We start from the raw sequence: 26,293 nt of genomic DNA, 5'->3' as shown, positions 1-26,293 counted from the left end.
GGGGGAGTGGCGCTGGTGGTGAGGAAAGGCACGGCTTGCACTATCTTGCCGGTGGAGGACATTCGTGGGTCGGAGGCCCTTGCTTTTTCTATCGTTTTGGCTTCACATCAATCAGTCAAGGGGCTTTTGGTCTACAGACCACCTGGGCCACCCGGAATGTTTTTTGAAGATCTTGATTCCGTCTTACTCAGACTGGCCCTGAAAGCAGAACACTGCATAGTGGCTGGGGATTTTAACTTCCGGATGGATGATCCTTTGGATGCGGCCGCTATTAAAATCTTGGAGGCCATGACACCATTGGGATTGTTCCCTTATCTGCAAGGGCCGACACACGATAAGGGGCACACTCTGGACCAGGTGTTCTCGACTTCCCTTTTAGAGGAGGTAGAGATTATCCCGGTACTATGGTCAGACCGTCTGCTGGTGAAATTTTCCATCATAGGTACAGCTAAATTGGCTGTTGCCGGCTTACAGCAGCATGGTCGAACACATAGGGCCTATCATCGAGTGACCCCTGAGTTGCTGGCTCAGGCTGCTTTGGACCATCCCTGCCTGCTCTCTGGCGACCTGACAAGGGATCTGGATTCTTTGCAGGTATGGCTGTCTGATAGACTTAGCGATCTGGCCCCGGAACTAGCCCCTCGTCTTACTCCTAAACGAGTTTCCGCCCCCTGGTTCACCGCAGCACTGTCGGCTAAGCGGCAGCAGTGCAAGGTGGCTGAAAGAGCTTGGCGGGTAAAATATGAGGTAGAGGCTAAGATGGCTTATAAGAGTGTGGCTAAAGAGTATCACCGGGACATCCGCATGGGAAAAAAAGCCTATCTGGCAGAGAGGATTGAAGCTGCCTCCAACTCCTGCAAGGAGATTTTTTCTATAGTCAGGGAATTTACATCTTCACGGACTAACGTTGATGAGGAGAGGCCCTCCGATTCGTGGGCTACAGATCTTGCTAGCTTTTTCACTAGCAAGATCCAACTGATTCAGGACTCTTTTCCGGCTGCGTCACCCATGGAGCGGATTGTCTTGGAGGTCAATCGATCACCCCCGGCTTCGCCAGGCCTGACATTGGGCGCATTTCCATCTTTATCGGCGCCCGCCTCCTTAGCACTTATGGGCAACTTGAAATCGGGTTCGCCTTTGGATCCTTGCCCTGCTAAAATCCTGGCGAAATTGGCGGAGGTGATTAATCCACTGGCCAACCCGCTACTGAATCTCTCTCTGAGTCTGGGAGTGGTCCCGCAGGCTTGGAAGCAGGCTATGGTCATCCCACTGCTCAAGAAGCCTGGCTTGGACCCTAAGGCCCCTGTTAACTACCGACCGATCTCTCTGCTGCCGGCTCTTACGAAGATTGTTGAAAAGCACGTGCAGACGGTGCTCTCCAATTTTCTAGAGTCGAATGAGATTCTGCATGCCTCCCAGTCGGGTTTTCGCCCCAATCACAGTACGGAGACTGCGCTTCTCGAGGTCTCCGAAACAATCAAGGAGACCCTGGATTCTGGTGGCAAAGCCATGCTGGTGATGCTGGATTTGTCGGCGGCTTTCGACACCGTCCCCCATGATGGTCTTCTCACAAGACTCTATGAGATAGGACTACGGGGGACGGTGCTCAGCTGGTTTTCCTCCTTTCTAGCGGGCCGCCGGCAAACGGTCTGGGCCTCGCCAGACTCCGCCGTGAAGCCGCCTCTCGGTGTTGGGGTCCCTCAGGGCTCCATTTTGAGCCCGACCCTCTTTAATATCTTCATGACCCCTTTGGCGGCGTTGGCGGAGTCGTTTGGGGCCCGGATCGTATCGTATGCAGACGACACCCAGCTCCTCTTCCTGTGTAAGAGAGGAGGAGATTTTGAGGGGGAGAGTATCCGGGATTGCCTTGGGGCTGTGTTTCAATGGTTCCAACTGCACAGCCTCAAGTGCAATTCCGATAAATCTGAGGTACTCTTCTTTGGGTGTGATACGGAGCCAGACTGGCGGGTTTGGTGGCCTACCAACATGTTCCCCCCAACGTCTTCCTCCCAGATGGCCAAGAACTTGGGTGTCAAAATGGACAGGGGATTGTCTATGAAGGCCCAGATCCTGGGGGTGTCGGGAATGTGTTTCGGCCTCCTCAGGATGCTGCGGAGGTTTCTTCCCCTACTATCGGAGGAGCACAGAAAGCTGACTGTGCAGGCCCTGATAGGCTCCAGGTTGGATTATTCCAACATTCTATACCTGGGCCTGCCAGAGTACCTGCTACAGCGGCTCCAAGTTGTGCAGAACGCAGCAGCGAGGGCAATTTATGGATTGAACAGACGTGCCAGTGCCACGGCTCTGCTCCAGACCTTGCACTGGCTTCCAATCCGTAAGCGGATCACCTTTAAGACCTTAACTCTGACATACAAAGCCCTCCATGCGACGGGAGCTAAGTATCTCCAGAGGAGACTTGCCTTCTACCGACCGGCGCGCTCTCTGAGGTCGGAATCTCTATTTTTGGCGACGGTCCCACGAGTGAAGAGAGCGCGTCTGGGAGGCCGCTCCTTTGGACTACTGGCCCCCCAATTATGGAACTCTCTGCCTCTTACTCTTCGGGGAGCCACTAGTTTACTAGCCTTTAGAAAGGATCTTAAAACTTGGTTATTCACCCAGTAGGTCTCCTGTCTGTTGTCTTTTTTGTTATTATTCGCTATTCTCATCCTCTTTTTTAAATGTGTTATGTTAGCAGCCTACCTTAAATAAAAGCGCCGGGACACTCTTTTTGAGTAGCCGTGCGCTCTACAAAAACCAATATAACATAACATAACATAACATAACATAACTACCCGGGTCCACCACGCATCCAGTCCTCCCACCTCAACATGTAAAGCAATCTCTGTACGAAATATTTAAAACACCCTAACTATTAACTCCTCATCTCAAGAGCATCCCTGCAATGGCTGGCCACCCAGTGCATGGTCTGTGACAGTGATGGCCTCTTCAGGGATTTAGGAGCACTAGGCTACAGCAAGCTATTGGGAGGGTTGATCCATCTCTGTAGGTTTCCAGCCAGTCCAAGTCTTTGCAGCAGTGCATGGCTCCATCAAGTATTAATATCCAGAGCTTGGGCAGGAACATCAGGGAGTTTTGCAGTCCCTCATTGCAGAAGGCCTTCTTGACTTCCATAAAGGAGCCCATTTGGCTTGTATGGTGGCGGTGAAGTCTGGGAGCACCAACACCTTACTATTGTCCACTGTGAAGGGGTCCCCATTCTCGCTCTCTGCAGGATAGAGTCCCTGTCTTTGTAGGTGAGCCACCTAGCCACAACAGGGCGGGGAAGGGGACCTGAGGCCAGCTGGTGCACCAGTACTCTGTGGGCATGTTCTAATGCGAAGAAGAGGGTCAGGTACTTCCGAGCAAACTCCATCTGGAGTAAGCATGAGCGTCAAATCCGCTCCGCTCGCGGATTTAACGGATTTTCGGTAAATCCGCTATCCGCGAACTCCCGCGGATTTAACGAAAATCCGCGAATACGCAAGCGGCGGATTCGGGGGGCAAAAGTTCAAGCCTTCAAGCTTGAAGTTGTAACTATTTTAGGATGGCGCCGGCAAGCTGCCAGCGCCATCCTAAAATAGTTACTAAGTCAGCTAAGTTAGCTTCAACAGGAAGCACTAATAGATAAAATAAAGCAGGTGCTCGAGCACCTGCTTTATTTTATCTATTAGTGCTTCCTGTTGAAGCTAACTTAGTAACTATTTTAGGATGGCGCTGGCAGCTTGCCGGTGCCATCTTAAAATAGGTACAGGATGATGGACAGCAGCTCACTCAAGGGACACCGCAATCGTCGTGCTGTTCCTGTGACCAGGAGCTTCCTTCTCCTTATCTGCTGCTCTGATCGGTCTCTGACCTTTTATACACACAAGAGGCATGGACTCGCATGGAATTCCCGCACGTTTGGTCCCGCTCACACACTCGCGGTGTGCACCGTCTTCCCGCCATTTACCCACTATGATGGACAGTTGAAGCTCAAATTCAGTGATGCATAAATCAGCCCAAAAACAATCGTGAGCATTGTCGAGGCTGGGCAGGTGTGCTTTCTTCCCAAATCTACTGTCGAAAATTAGCTGTGATGCTGGATAGAGGCCTTTGCATCCTTGACTTTCACGAGCGCAATCCGCAAATCCGCAAATCCGCAAATCCGCGGATCAACAATATGCAAATCCGCAAAATTCGCGGATCGTGGATCCGTGAAATCCGCCCATGCTTAATCTGGAGCCAGTGTTAGAGATATGCCACCATGTCTCTACCCTCAGTACCTTCAAAGAGCTCCACCACTCACATATTATTTTGTCTATTACATCCCTCTGGTGTAATGTTTGATATTCAAGGACCAACACTCTATCAGTCATTGTTTGGTTTTCTGGCTACAGTTTCTACCACTTTGACTCGGTCTACTAATTTGTGGTGGTCCTCTTGTAGAAAGCCCAGACCCACTGACACTGTGCTAATATCCTGCTGAAGAGAGTAGAGAGGAGTAGCGATGGGTTCCTGTTTCTCCCCCAGCTACGCGTGTTTACACGTTAGCTGGTGGGAGGAACAGGCCCTAAAAATACAGCACAAGACATGGTATCAAGAAAAAATAATTTGCTATCTCCGATACATTGATGATATTTTCATCTTATGGCAAGGAGAAGAATCAGAAGCCGATGACTTGGTGAATGAAATCAATCAAAATTCTCTCAATCTGAAATTTACTTTCCACATTGATAAGACTTCTGTGGAAATTTTGGATGTGAAAATTACATCCAAAATGATAGAATAGAGACCACCTTATTTAGGAAATCCACGGCCGGAAATGTTACTTTCCACCGCATTAGTCTGCATCCTAAACATCTAATAGACAGTATTCCCTAAGCAGAGATTTTAAGATTAAAACGCATATGTAGTACTGAGATGGATTTTAATTTTTGCCTCAGCAATATGATTGAGAGATTAAGAGCACGCGGATATTCTGATGTGCTATTACAAAAAGCAATCAAAAAGGCAGAAACAAGAACTAGAGTTAGCCTTTTGGAAGATAGAGAACCTGGGGTTGCAATTTTGGAATCTGAAGATGCCATGGGGAGGTAGATTGTTAAAACTGATTGTCCTAGACTAATAACATCTTTCAGTAATGAAGATAAAAAGATCCGGGCCATTGTCAAGAAAAACTGGCCGATTTTGCTAACTGACAATGTCCTAGGTTCTAGACTGTCTAGCGGTCCTACTATTACTTTGAGAAGAGCTAGAAATATGGGGACAGTTCTGAATAAAAATAGTCCTGAAAGAATCTCCAATAGCATGTGGCTCAAACCTGCACAAGGGTTTCAAAAATGCTCCAGCTGTAGAGCGTGTAAATTTGGAGTCAACACCACTCATTTTCGGACCCCATTCAGTACTCTAGATGTGGCAATTTCTGGAAGTTATGATTGCAGAACGGAGCATGCTGTGTATGTCTTGACGTGCACCTGTGGATTGAACTACGTTGGGAGTACCAAGCTACAGGTGCACGTCAGGATTTTGCAGCATCTTCGAGCCATTCTGCACACAGACCCAGCCTACCCAGTGGCACGCCATTTTAAGAGATGTTATAACAATGATGTGGCTTGCCTTAAGTACTTTGTGGTAGGAGCCATCCCCAAACCAAGAAGGGGTGGAAATCGTGAGCACCAGTTGGTCATCTTGAAACAAAGATGATATTAGAATTTGACAGCAAATGGCACAATGGGTTAAACAATACTGAGGAATTGCATAATTCCTTGTAGATATTGAGGTTCCCTGGTATCTACTGAATGAGTTGGTTTTATTGTAAGTCTTCTATGGGTTTGCTGGTTACGGGATTTGTTTTGAATTTCTCTGCATGATATATAGGTTCCCTAATATCATAGCATTTAACATAATGGGAAATAATATGAATTATTATGATGAGTTTCTAACGGCAACAATTTCTATACAGATTGGACAGCAAATATGATGTAAATAGATATATACATTTTACCTCCTTTTTTACATTTCATTTTACCGTGATGATAATGTCTTAAAATGCTATTTATATTTTTAATAATTTTTATCCAAGAATTTTGGTTCATTATTGTTGATGATATTGATGGATGTTATTTATCATACGGTTTGCGCTTTTCATAAGCTATTTGCACAGATTTTTGCACAGTTTTTTGCACAGTACCTTTATACATTTTTGCTATCTTTTGCACATGAACTCCATAATTATTGAATAACTTTCAAACAACATTAGATAACAAAGGACATATATGTGGTATCAGATTTCCTGTATTTATACAGTAATAAACACTCAATTAGCGGCTTTTCAGAAATATTATGTAATATGAAATGTTCTAGAATAGAAGATAAAAATATGTATTTAAACAGTTATATACTATCTTATGATGTCTGAGGTAGTAGAGGTGGTGTCCATATTATTGCAGCCATTTTATTTAAATTCAAGTTGTTCCTTTAATATTACAATGATTATCTGCATTTAAATTGTGAGTGTATATAGTTTAATACTGCTGCTATATTTATATCTATTTTTATGAATGAATTCAGCAAGTAATGAAATATACAGAGCTACAAAGTCGTATCTGTGGGGTTTACATAGTATGTTCTCACTGTCTATGGTCACATGACCAAGTAACATGGTGTTGGTGGGCGTGCACTTTAAAGCATTTAAAAAAGAAAGGTTTGCTGTGACCGTTGTGTGATCAAGGGCTTTCGCGCCCGCAACGCATCATTGGTAATGCTTAGCAATAAAGGAAACATCTTGCCGTACTCAAGTGGTCTGTTCTCCTTTCTTCGCTGCTTCGGTTGAGCTGGAGGTGGTCCGGAGATTTGCTAGCCGATATATATATATGTATATATATATATATATATATATATATATATATATATATATATATATATCTTTGCGAAATTTTCAAAACTTGTGGGGTGCTTCGGTCCGTCCCTATCTTGAAAGTTTGGGGTGATTCGTCAAGCGGGGGCCGAGAAAAATGGGGGGTCCCAAAACGTGTTTTCCCCATGCAATTTCCCATAGGAAACTTTAGACACGGCTACAGCCCGAACTGCTGAACGGAATGACACCAAATTTGGCAAAAAGGTAGCTTTTGGTTCAGAAAGATCTCTTTTTGTTAAATAGTGTAAACCTGGTCAGTAGTTGGTGAGAAAATCAAAAGTAAAAAACTTTATATATCTATAGCTGCGCAGGATCCTCGCACCCTCCCGATCACGAGCTGTATGCTAATAGGCTGCCAACACTCCAAACCAGGAAGTGTTGGCAGCCATCATGTGCCTTGGTAGAACCGAGGCACAAGAAATAAGTAAAAGAAATACGCAAAACGCGAAAAGGGGGCACGGTAGAAACACCCTGACCCCATAGGCTAAATTATTATTATTTTTTTTAAACGGGAAAATCCACTGAGGATCTGGGGATCCGTCCGCAGAAAAAAAGAAATGAAGTTTCGTTACTAATTAGCCCCCGGGGGGGGCCCAGGTCCCAGCGGCAATATTTTTAATGTAATGGGGGGGCCCAGAGGGGCCCCCGAGCCCCGGAGACTGCCACGCCCCACGGCTTAAAAAATAAATGGGGGGGCTCAAGGGCCCCCCCAATCCCTGGGGACCGCCACCCCGGTGTTATATTAGACAATTTGCGGGGGGCTCACAGCCCCCCCCCCCCAGCCCCGGGGAACTCCAACCCCCAGGGCTTTGAATAAACACACATTCACTGGATGATGTCGTCAGTGATGTCATTTGAGATGTCATGAGTGATGTCACTGACCATATCATGAGTGATATATTATATGACGCCATCAGCAGTGCATTGCGGGCGCGCGAGTTATAGTTAGCTGAACTAACGATTACGGGGGAATTTCAATGGTTTTGTATTAGTGAAATATCCAACTAACTATAACGCCCCTGAAACCTGTTTTTTTTCAGTCAATATATACATACATACACCACACACATGTGTGTTTTCACTTTCGAGTAACTTTACTACTTTTGGCTTTTCCAAAAATCTAAGTGTAAAGTTACTCAAAAGTGCAGAGTAACACATCTCCACCCCATACAAAAAAGAAACATTAGAAAATCAAGGCCCACAGGTGGCCATCAACTGATACTGCAGCATCCTCCCTTATCAAAAAATGGAGACAGGGGCTTAAAATAGAATGCCATAGCACTTATGTGATCATTCTGAAGAACGTGCCAACCCTAAACTCCGGCCAAAAAGAGGATCATTTGTCACTTAAAAATAAAGTAACCCATTGCCTAGGGTCAGCTATGGGTTGGGAGTGTGATCTTTCAAGGGAGGTTATAATGTGAGGATTGCTCCCATGGGTGGCCCAGGTGTGAAGCAAGTGGCTTGGATTGTGTTATACTGAATTTTAAGTCACTTCTTAGCAAGCAGTCTCAATCCTCAAAACCCTATCCAGGCATTACCTTAAGGTATCTTCTATAGGCCGGAGGTTCTTGCTGCAAGGCACGGGAAAGCAAATGAACATCAACAGGGGCACGTGAATTCAGTCTCCAATGTAGAGTTGAGGAACTCCTTTGAAATGCTCAGTTCTCTCTTAAAGAGCTGGACCTAGGCTCTTCCCCCAAGAACACACTTATAAGGGGGAATGTGAATCTTATGGCTCTTTAGGATTGATGAAGCGAGATGGATCTCCAAAATGGGGGGTTTCTCCCCCCTCCTGGCTCAGGTCTCGGCATGGAGAATGGGAAGCCAGGGTGGAAAGGGCTGAGAGTTATATCGTGGAACATCGCTGGTGTCCACTCTAAACTTAGGAACCCAGACAGGCTCTCTACGATAACAGAAGCAGAAATGGTTTTATTGCAGGAGACATGGGCAATCAAGTACTTTGGCATAAATATTTTTCAAACGATATGTAGTCCTGCTGTTTCATCTCATTCAAAGAAAAACCAAAGGGGATGATGGACGGAGTGTTAAACATTGCAAGCACTCATCCCCAGTCAACTGATCTGGGTTTAATCCATCATCATTCTTTAGCTCACTCCGCCACCCCATTCAGACATTGCCATATGCAAATCAGTCTGACCCTGTGCTTCATGGGAACAGTCCAGCCCGCACTGCCAAGCCATGTCTTCCCTGGACTGGAAACAAGCATACTGGGACCGGTTTCTGGCTAATCAGCTGTCAGCAGCCAGGCTTGCTTGAATCCAGAGCAAAGTGAGCAAGGGACCCACGTCTGGGCATACCCTGCCAACTTAGGGCGAACAAAGAAAAACGAAAGGGGATGATGGACGGAGTGTTGAACATTGCAAGCACTCACCCCCAGTCAACTGATCTGGGTTTAATCCATCATCATTCTTTAGCTCACTCCGCCACCCCAGTTCAGGCATGGCCATATGCAAATCAGTCTGACCCTGTGCCTCATGGGAACAGTCCAGCCCGAACTGCCAAGCCATGTCTTCCCTGGACCAGAAACAAGCATCCAGGGACAGGTTTCTGGCTAATCAGCCGTCATCAGCCAGGCTAGCTTGAATCCAGTGGCAAAGTGAGCAAGGGACCCACGTCTGGGCATACCCTGCCAACTTAGGGCGAACAAAGAAAACCCAAAGGGGATGATGTACGGAGTGTCGAACATTGCAAGCACTCACCCCCAGTCAACTGATCTGGGTTTAATCCATCATCACTCTTTAGCTCACTCCGCCAGCCCAGTTCTGGCATCGCCATATGCAAATCAGTCTGACCATGTGCCTCATGGGAACAGTCCAGCCCGAACTGCCAAGCCATGTCTTCCCTGGACCAGAAACAAGCATCCAGGGACAGGTTTCTGGCTAATCAGCCATCATCAGCCAGGCTCGCTTGAAGCCAGTGGCAAAGTCAGCAAGGGACCCACTTTTGGGCATACCCTGCCAACTTAAGGCGAACAAAGAAAAACCAAAGGGGATGATGGACAGAGTGATAAACATTGCAAGCACTCACCCCCAGTCAACTGATCTGGGTTTAACCCATCATCATTCTTTAGCTCACTCCGCTCACTATGCAAATCAGTCTGACCCTGTGCCTCATGGAAACAGTCCAGCCCGAACTGCCTGAATAGCCTCCCAGCTTTGTAGGATTCCGTCTTGGAACAAATCCCCATCCACCGTAAGACCTATCTTCTGGAAAGCTGAGGCAACTTCCTTTTTTCTACCCGTAGGTAGCCAGGCACACCACTCCAAGGGGGTCAACGTCGAGAACAATAAGGGGCCCGCTACCTATCTAGAAGATTCTTCAGGCATGCAGAGTGCTGTTGAGGGGTTCCAAAGTGCTGTGTTTCCTTAGCGGAGTTTTAAATATATCCTGAGGGAGTATGTTCGGGCTTGCTGTGACTTTCTCTATATATAAATGCAGGAGGGGCAGAGGGCTGTGTATCCATGGGTAAGCATGTGATCTTTGGACTGTCCTGTAATATAATTCTAAATCTGGGGCATTGAGGACTCCCATAGAGTATGGCAAAGTGTTTCCCACTTGACTCTTGGTTGTTTACCTGCCCAAGCCAACTTAATTAAAAGGGACCTTATGGTGGCAACATATGCACCGGGAGAAGACTGGGGATATTTTGAAATAGAAATAGGAATCATGGAAGGACTATCATTTTCATTAGTAAAATTCTACCCATCATTTAAAGCAGGAGCCTGATCCATCTGGCTTTCTCATCTTCCAGTCTACTCAATGCTGTGCCATAATTATCTGTAAGTACTAATACGGGGTCCATATGAACTTGAATTCCTAAATATGGGACCGAATCCATGGTCCATTGTACGGGGAATTCCATGTTCACCAGAACTGTAACAGGCGTTAATTGGAAAATTAAAGATTTGGCCCAGTTAATCCTAGTTAATTAATCCTATGGCCAGACAACTGTCCAAAGCGGACCACCTCCTCTAGAACAGGGGTGAGGTGTCTCGCAGGGTCCCGGACATATAGGAGCATGTTGTCTGCGTATGCCGATGCTATCAATTGATAGCCTGGTAATCACACTCCCTCAAAGCACACATGAGGGGCTCTGCTATTAAGACATACAGCAGAGAGGACAAAGGGCAACCCTGACGGGTGCCTTGAGAGATTGAAATTGTCGATGTAACTTTATTCCCCAATCTAGTTCTTGCTAACGGATCCATATACAGCACCTGTACCAAATGGATAAAAATCTCTCCCAAACCTATGTGCCTTAATGCTGCCTCCATGAATGACCATTCTACCGAATCAAATGCTTTTTCAGCTTCTAAAAAGACTGTTGCAGCCTTGATTTTGGTGTTTATGTTTTGAATAGAGCCAAAAGACAGTTCTGAGGTTGTTAGATAGATTGCAGCCAGGGACGAAGCCTGCCTGTTGCACCCCAACCACTAACGGGACCAATGGTGCTAATCGATTGGCAAGAATTTTTGCAAATAATTTTGTGTACACATTCAAGAAGGATGAGGGGCGGTAGGATCAGCAATCATTTGAATGTTTCCCCAGCTTGAGTAGAGTTACTATCATGGCCTCCCACATCAATGGGGCATTATTTTATTTGCCGCCATCTCCTCAAACAGGGTGACTAAGAGGAGAATAAGTATCTCTTGATAGGCTTTATAGATAGCAACTGTTAGGCCATTACTGCCAGGTGCAGACTCTGCCCTCATTGTTGTTAGATCTACTCTGATTTCTCTAGGATCAAGGGGGGGCCATAAGATGTTCTCTGTGCAACTCCATTAGCCATGACATCTGAATGTGCCCTAGGTAATCTTCCGTTGCTTTGTCCCCTGGTACTATTTACGATCGACATAAGTCTGCATAATACTCCGCAAATCTGCCAGCAATCCCAGTTGCATCGTGAGCAAGGTTGCCGTCCCTATCTTTAATTTCTATAACTGTGCTAGCATCCCGCTTTGCATGTTGTAAGCTTGAAAGCCTGGCTCCCGGGTGTTGGCCCTCTCCATATGCTTGTGCAGTGGTATATTTACCCAAATGTTTAATTTCACTGTCTGCCATGTCACAGTACTCCTCTAGGGCTTGGTTAATTTTACCTAACCCCTTAGTGTCTCTCGACTTTGCTTGTTCCAAATGTGCTATTTCTTACTCTAATCTCGAAAGCCTGTCTCGTATGGAGCGCAGCACCCCTGCATGCTTCGAAATGACCACCCCCAAATATACACCTTAACTGCCTCCCAGACCGTAGAGAACCTAGAGACTGACCATATATTGCTGACAAAGTATTTGTCAATGGATGTGGCAACTTCTACACAAAACACTGGGTCCAGCAGGTAATATGGGGGAAACCACAATGTGAAAGGGAAGACACAATCTGTACATAATTCTAGTTCTAAGAGGACCGGGGAAAGGTCGGAGTACATCCTTGGGAGGGGTTCACAAGTAATGGTTTGAGGGAGGAGACTTTTAGATATCAACCAGTAGTCTATCCTGGTATGTGTGTCGTGAGGTGCAAAATAATGGGTAAAACCTGGGGTAGCATCAGCACGTTGTCGCCATACATCCAGCAAACCCAACTGATCCTTATATATGCTATAGCCCCACCACTGCAGCTGGATGCTTGGCTGAACCTTTGGAGAGGTCACAAGTAGGATCTAATATGTAATTAAAATCCCCACCTCAAATATGTGGCAGATCAGTTGCTTTAAGCATACGTGATGTCAGTGTATGATAAAACTGCAGGTTGTCATGGTTGGGGCCATAAATATTAACAAGTTTAGCATTAGACCCTTCTTTATAGCATTTAGTGATAGTAAACCTGCCGTTCGGGTCAGTCTCCAACTGATGCCCAATTTCGGATTAACCCACGTGAGGACACCTCTAGCGTGAGAGGTGAATCCTGTAAAACAACACTGCCCATGTAGTTATCTCAGGGTTAACATGGGATTGTTAGGGGCCAAGGGGGGTTCCTGAATCAATGCCACATCAATCTAATGTCTTTTTAAGTATGCCACCACGTTAAGAAGTTTTCTATGGTCTTTTAGGCATCGAACATTCCACGACAGAAGCTTAACCCTGCTATTTATTTTTAGTGAAGTTCCGGATATAGTCATACTTTTTGCAGAATTGTGACACTTGTCTTGTATATATAGAGTACACCCATAATGATCTCATGAACACATACTGTAGAGAATCCAATAAAAACATTACCCTCAAACAACCCCCCTTCCCACGCTATGCCCTCCTCAACTAAGCATAGTCCACCACTCACCCCCCATTTGTAAGACGAATGTGCCCAAAGGGAGGCTAAACAAAAAGCATAGGAACACGGTATGAGTAACATGTGGGTACAGATGTTGCCAGCAGTACGCCTTATTCCATGCCAGCAAAGCCCGTATCTTAAAGCAGAGGAGTGCTTCCCTCCTTAAGAATACTGTACCTTGCAAATCCTCCGTATTACAACTTCCCCTTTTCCCGCACGCCCCAAACAATCTATATACTTCTGTAGCGCTATCAACTGTCAGAAGGCTAAGGATGTGTCCATCCTAATTCGTTCCCCAATTAAGTAAATATTCATGAGCCTGATCAAGAGACCACAATTACCCACATCCCAGGAACCCAGCTAATAAGAGTAATAAGATGTCATAAGCCAAAGAGACATCGCGTTTTCTTTCGTACTCCCATGTTAGCTTAGCCCATATAGGCTATACAATTCCCGACTTATTCCATAAGACAGTTTCTCAGTGGTTCAATCCATAAGACAAATATATAGGTATACCCCCTATGTCTTTGAAAATATCATGGGTGACATTGTTCACAGTTCTTCTGAATCTGGGGCATCATCGACCTGCATGTGCAGGGACTTCAGGGAACCTTTCCGACTCTTGCCACTTTCTCTTCTTTTTAAGAATTGCAGCGCTTGCTTGGGTTCAACGAAAATATGCTCTTTTCTGTTGGCATGCATCTTCAGCTTTGCAGGATACATCATATTATATTCTAGATCAAGGTTGCGAAGCTTACGTTTTACCAGCAGGAATTGGCGTCTAGCTTCCTGTGCCTGCTGTGTGAAATCTGGGTAGAAGGAATTGTCTATGCTTTTGTACCTGAGGGATTGTAGTTCTCTGGCCTTCAGGAGGGCTGCATCTTTATCCCTGTAGTTGAGGACCGTAGCAATGATGTGGCGTGGGGGCACCCGGCACCGTCCTGGGGGCCAAAGAGCGTTGTCCCCACTCTACATTGAATATATTAGAGAAGGAGTCACTGCCCAGCAAAGTCACCAGCAAATGCTTGACATAGAGTTCCTTATTCGGAATGTTTGTGGACTCTGCTCTACCAACTAGATGTTGTATCTTCTTGAGCGCACTTCCAAATCTTCCGCTTTAGTCTGTACATTTTGCAGGATTTTGTCCATTTTTGTGGTCATCTTCAAATTGGTATTGAGCGCGTCTTCCTTGTCCAAAACCCTTTTCTCGACTATGTCTAGATGCAACGTGTGTTTGTCCAGTCTTTCGGACATTCTGTCCATACGAAATGCGAGGACATCTATTTTCCCATCAATCTTGGTTAGACTGTGTTGCATAGCAGAGAAAATCTGTTTCAAATCCGAATCTGTAGTTGTATCCCCCACCTCTGATCCTGACTACCAGGCATTTTTATCTATGTCCAATTGTCTGGGTGTTCTGCATGGTTCAAACTGGAGCTTGGACCGGGACTTGTCCCCATTGTGAAGTTTGTATAGGGCCTAAGATCCCACCAATGCTGTAAGGTGTGTAGTATTGGGAGGGTGGCACACGTGAGTCCGAGTAGTGGCCCGCACCTAACTCCGTGGATCCCTCAGGTGGCGACGCCCACTCACTGCTACTTCCGGTCCCGCTCCGTTCTAACTATGTGGTGCTCAAAAGGCCTGCAATAGCTGCGCTGTCATTTTCGTGACTAACCTCCAAACAGTCTCTTCCAGCGGGCCACCCCCAATACTTTGTTCAGTACTCTGTACAGCCAACTACCTCAGGAGAACTGTCCCCCACACAGCCGATCAGGTGGGTATATTCCTTGTCACCTGCAGAAGAATCTTTGGGGCCATGCCTCCTTTGTTGATGTGCATTAGATTTTGGGGTAAGAAAGGGGCTTCACTGTCAAAAGATGTTCCAGAAGACCGTCTCTCCCTGGATCAGGCTTTTGCGATCCGTGGATTAATTATGGCAAAGGGAAGGTTTATAGACCTTGGCTTTGTAGACCTATATTCTAAACCGAGAGATATAAAACCAACTATGACTTCCATTTATGAAGGAGGCATTTAGGTAGAGCCGTTATATCCTCCACCAGGCAAAGTTTTACAAACTAAGTAGTAGTGTCAACTATAAAGCTATTAAACATAGCTGTCTAATGAATTCTATCTGATTTCAATTCTTGATGCAAAAATCAGGTTTCTGCTTACCAGGTTCTGTTTTAATCATTTGTTTTTATTAGAAGCGTTTCTCAAGGCTGTTGAGTGGAGCATTCCCTTGTCAAACTGCCCTTGTGGTGGCTTTTCAAAGCAAAGCACTATGCTCTTTATGCTATTTGTCATTTATACTCTCCACCCCAAAAGTGCTTCCTGAGACCAATTCTTTGTTCATCTAAGATTAGATCTCATAGAGAAGCGTTGCCCAATTTGCAAAAACTGTTTGAGCTGGATCTCTGTGCAGAAGTGTTACATTTTATTTGTTGTGCAATTAGGATCAGAAAACTATATGGAACTGTATGATGAATATTACTGCTTTATGAACATTTGTGAGCCTATAAATCAGAATTGATACATTTATTCTTTTATGTAGTTTTATGATTGTACTTTTTTCCTTTGCCTTTATGGCTGAGATAACCAAATAAATAGCTCTTTTTATTTAGAACACCATAGGATATTATGTCAAATTAAATTAAATTAAATTATCTATGATAGTTAAAAATATAAATACATATAATTTAATGTAAAAATGTACCCAATTAAAACATATATATTATTTAATTATAACATTTTATCAACGTTCTTGACTTATACATGAATGTTCCTTTAAATAAATGATAAGTTATAATTACATTATTTTTTAATACTTCTATACATCACTTAAAATAATTATGAATGCACACTAAAAACAGTATTTTACTTAAGTGGGAATTTGTTTTTTTACTTTACAAAAATCATTTTAATTTAATTTAATATATTCAATTGAAAGTTAAGCTAATAGTGCTGTAGCATATTTTTCTTTTATTCTTCAGTTAAAATACATTTTTTAAGTTTAATAATCTTTTTAGTTTTCCTTACCATACAAAGCTCGTCACCCTGACTGTTAGTCTCAATATGGTAAAAATAGGGAAAAGTAAAAAAGCTCATTTAACTTTAAAAAATAGCAAAATATTTTCATGTTAAATTGCATTGTAAATTAATTTAATATATTTATTTTAAATGTGGCACAAATTTAAAAATCACTACAGCTGTATCAACTTACTTTTGAATAAAATCTTTCATTATTTAAATATATTAAATTAAATTAAAATCCTTTCCCTAAGCGCCTCCTTACTTTTTCCTAATTCTTTTCCTTTTAGTCATAATTATTACCCATATTCCAGCCACTTCCCTCTATTACTCCTACATTTACCACTAAAACGTGTACTTAAGTGCGTGGAGACTCTGCAGTTGGGGCATAAATCCCCTTGCAGAAAATAGGTGGAGGGAGAACCACTGCACATAAGTTTAGGAATAACATTTTGTTGTACGTTTGTACTACTATTGAGTACTACAAAACATGCTACAAACTGTGTAAAGTCCATTTGAATATAATATGTTAATATATTTCACTTCTGAAAATTATACAAGTGGGCCTTGCAAACTTCAAGGCACACATTACTGTTGACATATCTCATGTTAATAATAGCTTTAATGTAACGTTTTTGTTACACATGTGCCTCCAGTGGTAGCAAACTGCTATGCAGCCCTCTGACATGTTTTTCATTTATCTCATGTAGTAATCTAGGGCCAACCCACAAAGCTGTTTTGCCTTTTATTCCACTTCTTTGGTTTTCCACATTTGCACCATGAACTTACCTAAAAGTCAAATATGTCCTTTATTCTTTGCCAAGAATGTGCCATGTTTAGAGGTACATCACATGTTTTTAGCTTAGTGCAACCCTCTGTTCTGAATGACATTTCCGTTACACCCAGATCACACAATGGCATAGCTCAGAGTCTTGAATGACCATAAATGACACCATAACTGGGAAAATAGAATATTAGTTGCCCACAATATTGGATGCAAAAATTTGCTCTATGTTTAAAAAAACAACCAAATCTGTAATACGTTTACGGCCACATGCATCAAACGATTTTGGAGTCGCAAACAGTGCGAATCAGAAAATTCGTCCATTTGCGATTCCAAAATCTCTTTTTGGTATGCATGAACCATTTAAAAAAAAAAACGCAATTGTTTGCATTTTCTAAAAATGCGATTGCATTTAAGGAATCGCATTTGTGCGATTCCTTAAATGCAATGCATGAATGTTTTAAAAAATGCAAATTTGAAAATAGGAGGTGCAAATTAACACGAGGTTGACCCTCGTGTTAATTTGCGAAATCTTTCAAAAATGCTTAAAAAAGCATTTTTGAAAGTGTCATGTAAAAACATTTCAAGGGTGCAGGGGGGGGGATCCTTTGGACCCCACTCACCACCCTTGAAATGCATCAACAACTTGTAATTCGCAAATTAAAATTCGCTAAAAGGCATTGATTCCTATGGGCCTCTAGGCCGATAGGAATCAATGTAATGCCATTCCTTAATTGCGATTCGCAATTAAGGAATCGCAAATACCGAAAATTAAGAAATCCTAAAAACTTTTAGGATTTCTTGATGCATAGGATTTTGCAATTCCTAAATTGCGATTCCTTAATTTTCGCAATTTTGGAATTGCAAAAACCTACAATGATGCATGTGGCCGCTAGTATATAACAGTCTATGAGCTAATATACATTTTCAGTATACACAACATTAGGTAAGGAGCCTGAGCCACTGAATGAAATGTATCTTCTAAAATAAAACAACATTTATGTAGGCACTAAATTAGCACTTTTCAGATTACTAAATCAATGGAAAAATTCTATATTTCTTCATACTAAAATACAATGTGAACATGTGCACAGCCTTACTATAAATATATAATACACGTAGATTGACACACGTAAAATACGGAGTGAATAGATAAAAGTGATCTAACACAGAACAGTAAACCTGGCAGTAGAGCATTCAAAGTGCATTCACAGTCAGCACTAATTCCATATTATTAACTTTAAATGTAATGTAAAGTAACTTTTAACATTTCTCCATCTGGTCCAGTGATTTCCTTAGCAAGCTATTCACCCAACACACTCCAAATAGGGTCCTAGGTTTCATAATGATTAATAAAGATATAAAGAAATAGGAGTATTAATTGAGGTGGGTAGGTACCCACCTCAAGTAGTACTCACAGTCCAACTTAGAAAAATAGAAACTATTTTAATAAACAAAATGACACCAAAATGAAACCAAATCCAGTACAGGGCAGCTGAGCTATTGCAGGAAAAGGTCTCTTGTAGCTTTTTGTGTCCCTGTATCTTCAACAGGATGTCCGACAACTGACCCTTGAAGTCAATCCTGGGTCCTGTGTACAAGGGACAACATGTGCAGTTCTTCAGGGCACTTCAGAGGTCACAGACACCAGGTCCAATAGTCTTCTGATTCTGCCACAGGTCCAGTAGTGTTCTAAAGAGGGCACTGGGGATCCCATATATATGCCTGTTACCATCTTCTGAGTGTGGGTAACTTCTGGCCCCTCCCTAACCAGGGTACAAATTCACAGGGCTAACCCTAACTACTTTGCAAAATGTCCTGTGGGATCTATACCAAACAATGTCCCAGTGCCTCTCCCCGCCCAAAGATAGTGAAACTCTTCACCCCTTGTGCAGAACCTGTGTACCCACAGGTATGGCCAGGGAAATAAGTCAACTTATACAATGTGGACGGACCCACTATGTGTGTGTATTACACATCACTATGTGTGATAAGAACATGGACCCATTAGGTGTTCTTGAAAGACCCCTCACACACCAACCTAGTTGGTGTCATGCTTCATCATTGGGGTCCCAACCGTGCGGCAGAGTGCCCCCTGGTTGTGCTACGATACCTGATTACAGCGAAGCTGGTGTGCAGATATGTGATGTGACGTGAATTAATTATGTTACAAATATCTCTGAGAATCATTGCCTTTAGACTTTAATGTTGGTGGCTCAGGATATGGTTAAAATAAATATATGTGGTGCAACTATCAGGAGATTATTACCGTTAGTTGACTATGTGGTGCTGTCTAAATGTTTCAGCCCGTTAAAACAAGTGAAAGGGCTTTCTTCAGGACCAGGTGAGTGGAAATATGTGAATGGCAAAGGTGAAAAAAATGCCACGTGAAACCTGTGAGGTACCTACACATGCGCTAAGGTGTGTGGTATAAGTGTTGGCGTACTCACTGACACTTGTAAAATAACACTGTTATTGGGTATTATGCAGATTATCGAGGCTCAGGGGGTGGTCTTGGTGAGTGTCCCGATTTAAACCTGCATGAGTCCCCCGTAGTCCCGGCTGGAAATAAGTCACCTTTTCTTTGTTGTCACTTCGAACCAAAATTGGGGCAGCTCTCACTATGACTGGAGCCTGGCTGACCGGGGCACAAAGAAGGGTTCTGTGCAGGTGTCAGCCTGTGATGTGAGAGGCCTGTTTAAAAATGAATTAGGTTCTTGGGTACTGCACAAATGTTCAACCAGCTAGAGGACCAGAAACACTTTCCCAAACCCATCCTTTACCTCCTACTCAGGGAGCAGTTTGCATATCAGATTCAGGGTTAAGCACTTCAGGAGCTGCTACTTGAGGCTAAATCAAATTATCCTCCAAAGGCTTTGGGCAGGGAAAAGATAACTTTTCCATAATATTTATTAAAGACCTGACTTCACCATTGAATTGTGGTTTTAATTTATATTTCAAATAGTCTAAGATTGACATTTCCATCTCTCGCTAACCTGAGATAACATTACTAAATGTAATATTACATTTCAATGTTTTCCTATGCAACACTAAGCCTTGCTTGAGTGAAATTAGCTTTTGGGGCTTTTTCACTGTAAGGATGTCTAACGTTACATTTCTACATGTTCTACTTTTCAATCAAACAATTAATCAATCAATCAATCAATCAATCAATTATTTGTAAAGCGCACTACCCACCTGTGAGGGTCTCAAAGCGCTGGGTGGGGTGGGTGCTGCTAATACTCGAACAGCCAGGTCTTGAGAAGTCTCCTAAAGGTCAGCAGGTCCTTGGTCTGCCTCAGGTGGATGCGGAGGGTGTTCCATGTCTTAGCGGCAAGGTGCTAGAATGATCTGCTGCCGGCGGTCGTTCTGTGGATGCGTGGAACGGTGGCGAGGTCAGTGGAGAGAAGCTGGCGGTTTGGGGTGTAGAAGGTGAGTCATTTGTTGAGGTATGCTGGTCCCGCGTTGTTGAGTGCTTTGTGAGCGTGGATCAGGAGCTTGAAGGTGATCCTCTTGTCGACGGGGAGCCAGTGCAGGTCTCTCAGGTGGGCTGTGATGTGGCTGTGGCAGGGGATGTCGAGGATGAGGCGTGCGGAGGCGTTCTGTATGCGTTGTAGTCTTTTCTGGAGTTCGGCCATGGTTCCGGCGTAGAGGGTGTTGCTGTAGTCCATTCTGCTGCTGACAAGGGCTGGGTGACCGTCCTCCTGCTTCCGGTGGGGATCCATCTGTAGATCTTGTGAAGTATGCGGAGGGTGTTGAAGCAGGAGAAAGAGATGGCGTTGACTTGCTGGGTCATTGATAGCGATGAGTCTAGGATGAACCCCAGGGTTCGTGCGTGGTGGGTGTGTGCCAGTGCAGCTCCCAGTGTAGCCGTCCACCAGGAGTCGTCCCTGGTGGAGGAGTGGAGCCGAGGATGAGGACCTCCGTCTTGTCTGAGTTCAGTTTCAGGCGGCTGTTCTTCATCCATTCTGTGATGGTCTTCATTCCTTCTTGGAGGTTGGTTTTGGCAGTGGTGGGGTCCTTGGTGAGGGAGAGGATCAGCTGGGTGTCTTCGGCATATGAGACGATGTTGAGGTCGTGCGGTGCCATGTAGACGTTGAAGGGTCGGGCTGAGGGATGATCCTTGGGGTGTGCTGCAAATGATCTTGGTGGCTCCTCAATGGAATGGAGGGAGGCGGACACTCTGGGTTCTGCCAGTGAGGAAGGAGGGGATCCAGTCCAGGGCTTTGTTGTGGATCCCTTTGTTATGGAGGCGTGTGATTAGAGTGTGGTGGCAGACAACGTCGTAGGCGAAGACCTTTAAACACCATGCACTCAGGGCTTATGTATTAATATTAAAAATGAAGATTTAGGCCTATCAAAGGGTTTATTTTGAGGTAGAATTGCAGTTTAAAAGCTGCTTTAGCCAGGCTACCATGGTAGGCCTGAAGCCATGTTTTACACTGTCACTGTACTGGATGCCACAATAGCTGCTGCAGTTCACTAGAAATGTTTGACTTACAGGCCTTGGCTACACTTGGTACCATATTCTAGGGACTTTTAGGTAATTTAAATATGCCAATTAGGATTATACAAATTTCATAATGTTGAAAGGAGGAGCATGGGTTAGCAGGAGTAAAGTGCACAGAGTTCTACAGCCAGCAAAATCAGGCATGGCAATAATCTGGGGGTACACCACGCAAAAGATGGTCATTCCTACACAAACCCTTAAGTTCTTTGCTTACACAATAAACTTTACCAAGTGTACCAAAAGCAGCAAACAAGGGAAAACTTTGCTACTCATCATACAGTAGTTCATTTTGATTGTTCCCATGATGATTCACCCTAAAAACGAGAAGGCATGTGAAATCTGCAATAATACAAAATACATTTGTAATAAGTCTAATTGGAGTGTAGGAAAAAACAATCTTCTCAGACAATATATGGGCAATGTGAAGTTCCTCAACCACTATTTCATTAGAATCACAAGGTACATATTCAGAAAGCTTGGAAGAAATATTATGCAGTCAGTTTCATAAAGCTATTAGAAGATCTACTAAATGTTTAAATGTTTATTGCATGGTCATCTCTACCTTTACATGAAACAATCATAGTAAAATAAACCACTGTCGAGAAAAAAGAAAATCCTCATCTCACTTAAACACAATTCTGTGTAGAAAATCATATTAGAAGTACTGGAACATCATGGCAGACTCTGATACGTTTGCAAACATTTCTTAGATTCCTCATCCTATGGAATTCTGGCAGCATGGGATCTTGTTTGGGTTCTGGTGTCAGTGCTGAACACTGTCCAGAATGTTCACAGACTATGTAAAAGCATTAAAGGGACAGTTCCCAAGACGTAGACCTAATCCGGATCATTTCAACTTTAACTCCTTTGCTCTCACTCATAGCCATCTCCTTGTCATGCCCACATTTTGAGTAGACCCCACTTTCTTTGCTGATCCTAATCCTAGCCATGCCCATATCCATACCATGACCACATCATTGGTCTAGGTTTGTGACCGCTCACGCTCCCCAAACTGATGTTTTTGCCCCTTTGCTCCTTCCTAGCCCTAGTGTGCTTGGTTAGTGGAAATTCTGTATGCCTTATTCTCTACTAAGAGAAAAATCTAATTGCACAGGAAAAGGTAGCCACAAGATCATTTGAGAAGGGTTGGGATATTGGAAGACATATTGTGCGCAGTCAGTTATCTAAACTGTGCCCCTTTCTTTAATATGCTTTCCCTCAAGTGTATTCCTAATGAAGGACCACTTCTGGTAGGTTTTAGGATACCAAGATGAGTTATTTAATTAGGAATCTAACAAGCCTCTTTTGTCACTTGAACTAATCTTTTGTGTTTTCCAGCAAAAAAGAACATTCATACAATTACCAAAACTCCAAGTTACATTGACTTTTCCCCCCATGTATGATCTCATCCAATCCAAGTAGTATTACATTAATTGAAGAAGAAGGAGACAGGTTAGAGAAGTTGGGAACATGTTGCCCCAGCAAGGATTTCAGCGCTGGAAAAGTCAGTAAATGTTTGAGCCATTCTGAAACCTGTCAAAAGCCAAAGCACATGACAACATTTCTTGCTCAGTTGATATGGAGTTTCCAGATTTAACCATTAGTGACCTGACAACAATGCTGGCAGCTATTCAGGCAGATAATCCAGCACTGAGGCAGGATCGTATATATAAATCGTATATCAATATTTGTTTGGATATCACTAATTCCAGGAAAAAACATGGGGATTGCAGAAACCAATGGGGTAAGATCTAAACCAGTGTTAAAACTGGCAGATTCCAAGTTCCAATGGGATTGGCACCCTTGCCAAATCTGGGAACCAATAACGTCGGTCAGACAAATTCAGCTAACAACCCCAACCTAATTCTGTGAGGTCCACTTGAATATTTTATTAGAGAGGGTTCTAAGTATAGTACTTTTTTGGAAAAATGTCAGCTCCCCTTCCTGGTCAAACTGGCAGCGTTTCCTGATGATGCATCCAAGGTGCCATTTGTGCTTTCTTAATTGTGGGAGACACAGATATTTGGTCTATCCCTTTTGTGGAAAACGGTGGTCCCCTGCTCTAATTGTCATGATTTTAAAAAAGATATGCAAAAATCATTTGTTCTGCACACTTTCATGCAAGTGGCAGTTAAAAACAAGTTAAACATGAAGCAAGTTTCTTCGGACATATAGTCTTATATTTTCATTTTTCTCCAAGGAGCCTCAGGGAAGTTCTAAAAGATTTTCTCTCTCAGAATAAGGATCCTCTGGAAAGTTGTACAGAACTAACGTATTAGGTAGTCAAGTCAGGCACCACGTAATAGAGCAAATGAGAGAAAAAGAGTAAATCACTGATAGTAACGTAATAGTATAGGATAAGAACAGAATTGAAGGGGTTAAGAGGACAGACAGTCAAACCCAGGTAAATTGGAGGGGTAAGGGTTCTTTTAATTAAAGAAGAAAAGGAGAATTAAGAAAATTGAATCAATGCCTATGTTGTCAGATGAGTGAGAATGTCTTACTCGACTTAATAAGGATAAATACACCAAATCTGCTTCAATGCAAGTAACATCTGAACTGTCAGACAATTGTGGTAATGGATGAGATCACTTTGCCAGGATTGTCAGAAGCTTTGACCTTTTGGGTTTTCTCTATCATGGCCTACCACCATTTGATCATACTTGTAGTCCTTACCTCCCTAGAGAAAGCAAGGTGAGAAGTGATGCCTTATCTGACATGGTTCTACAGGCAACTTTGTTGATAGTAAATTTACCAACCATTTAGGAAAATCAATCCAGAGAAAAGACACACTCAAGTGAGTACAGGCAGTAGATAGTAGAGAACTTACTTATGGTCCCATTTGTTATCATGCTTGTTCAATTACAATGTCTTAGGGTAATGGGCACCACAAAGAGGCAATGTTTGATTTAATTGATGCACACCAATTTAAAACTATGTTTGATCTTTCATGGTTAAATAAGCACAATACTCACATTGATTGAGTGCAACAAATCGTGTCTTTGTGATCTGATTTTTGCAAACAACAGTGTTATGAGTCCTCAATTCATTATAAAAATACTTAATGGACAATACAGGCTCAGAATTTGAGCACATAGTCAACCACAATTATGGTGGAAGAAAGTCTTTCCCAGACCTGTCAAGGGCTAGAAGATGTATTTAATAAAAAGACTCGAATATCCTTCCAACACACTGCTAGAAATGGGGTCTCTAATTGGCAGAGGTTTGAACCTGTGTCTAAGTAGGGCCACTTGCTTCTAGTCAGGCTGAGGGAGTCACACATTTTAGATAACCCTTGATTTCTCCCTTGGCAGCTTGGCAAGTGCAGACAGGCTTACCCAAAGTATATTTATATAAATCAAACAAGAACAAAATGAAAAACATTCAACATACATGTATCAAATTATGACTTTAGGACAGTTATTTCACAAATAAAATTTGTAGAAACAAAATAGCTCCAACAGGGGCAATTAAGACGTCATGACAGGAAGAAATACAAAGTACTGCGCTGTGCGCGGTGTCTGGCACGGAATCGTAAGGACTCCCAAATATCAGTACTTTGAAAACAAAATCTATGAATGATTTACGGCATCATGGAGGTGAGGCATAAGTGCAGAGGTGAAGCCAGTTCCCTGGTTGCCACAGGGGAAGGTGAGGCATCAAGTCTGTGAAGAGGTGAGGTGTCGAATCCAGGACAGGGGTAGTAGGGCGGCGTTAGTTCCGGTGAGGCGACGCGAAGTCGAAGAGTTCATAAAGCCACCCTGGTCAGTTATCGGCCCAGGGAGAACGTGATGCTGGCGCTGGCTGTGACGGTGTCTGTGTGAGCACTGATGTCGGGAAGGCCGATAACTGCAGGTGTCAAAGGCCATCAAAGAGCGCCAATGGGCCTCGGAGTTGCGGTGCAAGCGGGGCAGTGCATTGTGCACTTCACGAGCGTTGCCCCTCGGCCTTGGTGCAGGTCACGGCATCACTGGCAGTGGTACTGACAATGTTAGAGTTTTTATTTTTGCTTTGCAGTACATACCATACAATTCTCAGAGCCCAGGAACTGGAATTGGTGCCCTTTTGAATTCAGGAGTCCACAGAGGAGTCAAGGTGCTTGTCAGTGGGTTGCAGGTGAAGTCTTTGTGGCCCTGAGACTTAGGAACAGGAGGCCAGTACCTACAGGCCCTTGGAGATTCTTCTTCAAGTAGGTTCACAGCAAAGTTCTAGTCTTTGTCCTATCCTTGGCAGAAGAAGAGACTGCAGGCCAACCCAGTAAAGCACACACAGCAAATAGGAAGTACTCCTTCTAACAGCTCTCCAGCTCTTCTCATTCGCAGAGCTTCCTCAAGAGCTGGACTCTAGAGGAAGCTCTGCGAATGAGAAGAGCTTCTGGAAGTGATCTAATTCTCTGGGGTTTAAGGTCCAATACTTATACCTCATGTTTTCTTTGCTCTCTTTGTGGCAAGGGACTCTGAGCCCATTGCAAAAAGTTCTGTCTTCTCTGGTGCAGCATGTCTATAGGAGGTGGTGAAAGCATTGTGCAAAGGAGACACAACCTATTCAGGTGCAAGTAAAACTCCTCCCACCTTTCTAAATGTGGCCAAGGTCTATTCAGATCAGCTATGAGTAACCCAGGAAAAGCTGGAAACACACCAATCCCCCTTGTGGCTGTCTACAGTGAATAAACATCCCCAGCTCCTGTCACTCCAAAGCCAGGCAGTCAATACACAAACAACGGAGGCACACAGAATGGTAAACAAAAAAGTCTACTTTCTAAAAGTAATAGAAACAAATAATGGACGGAAT

The sequence above is a fragment of the Lissotriton helveticus genome, chromosome 3_1 (assembly GCF_964261635.1).
Source record: "Lissotriton helveticus chromosome 3_1, aLisHel1.1, whole genome shotgun sequence".
Classification (NCBI taxonomy): Eukaryota; Metazoa; Chordata; class Amphibia; order Caudata; family Salamandridae; genus Lissotriton; species Lissotriton helveticus.
Note: the sequence above shows the minus strand (reverse complement) of the source record.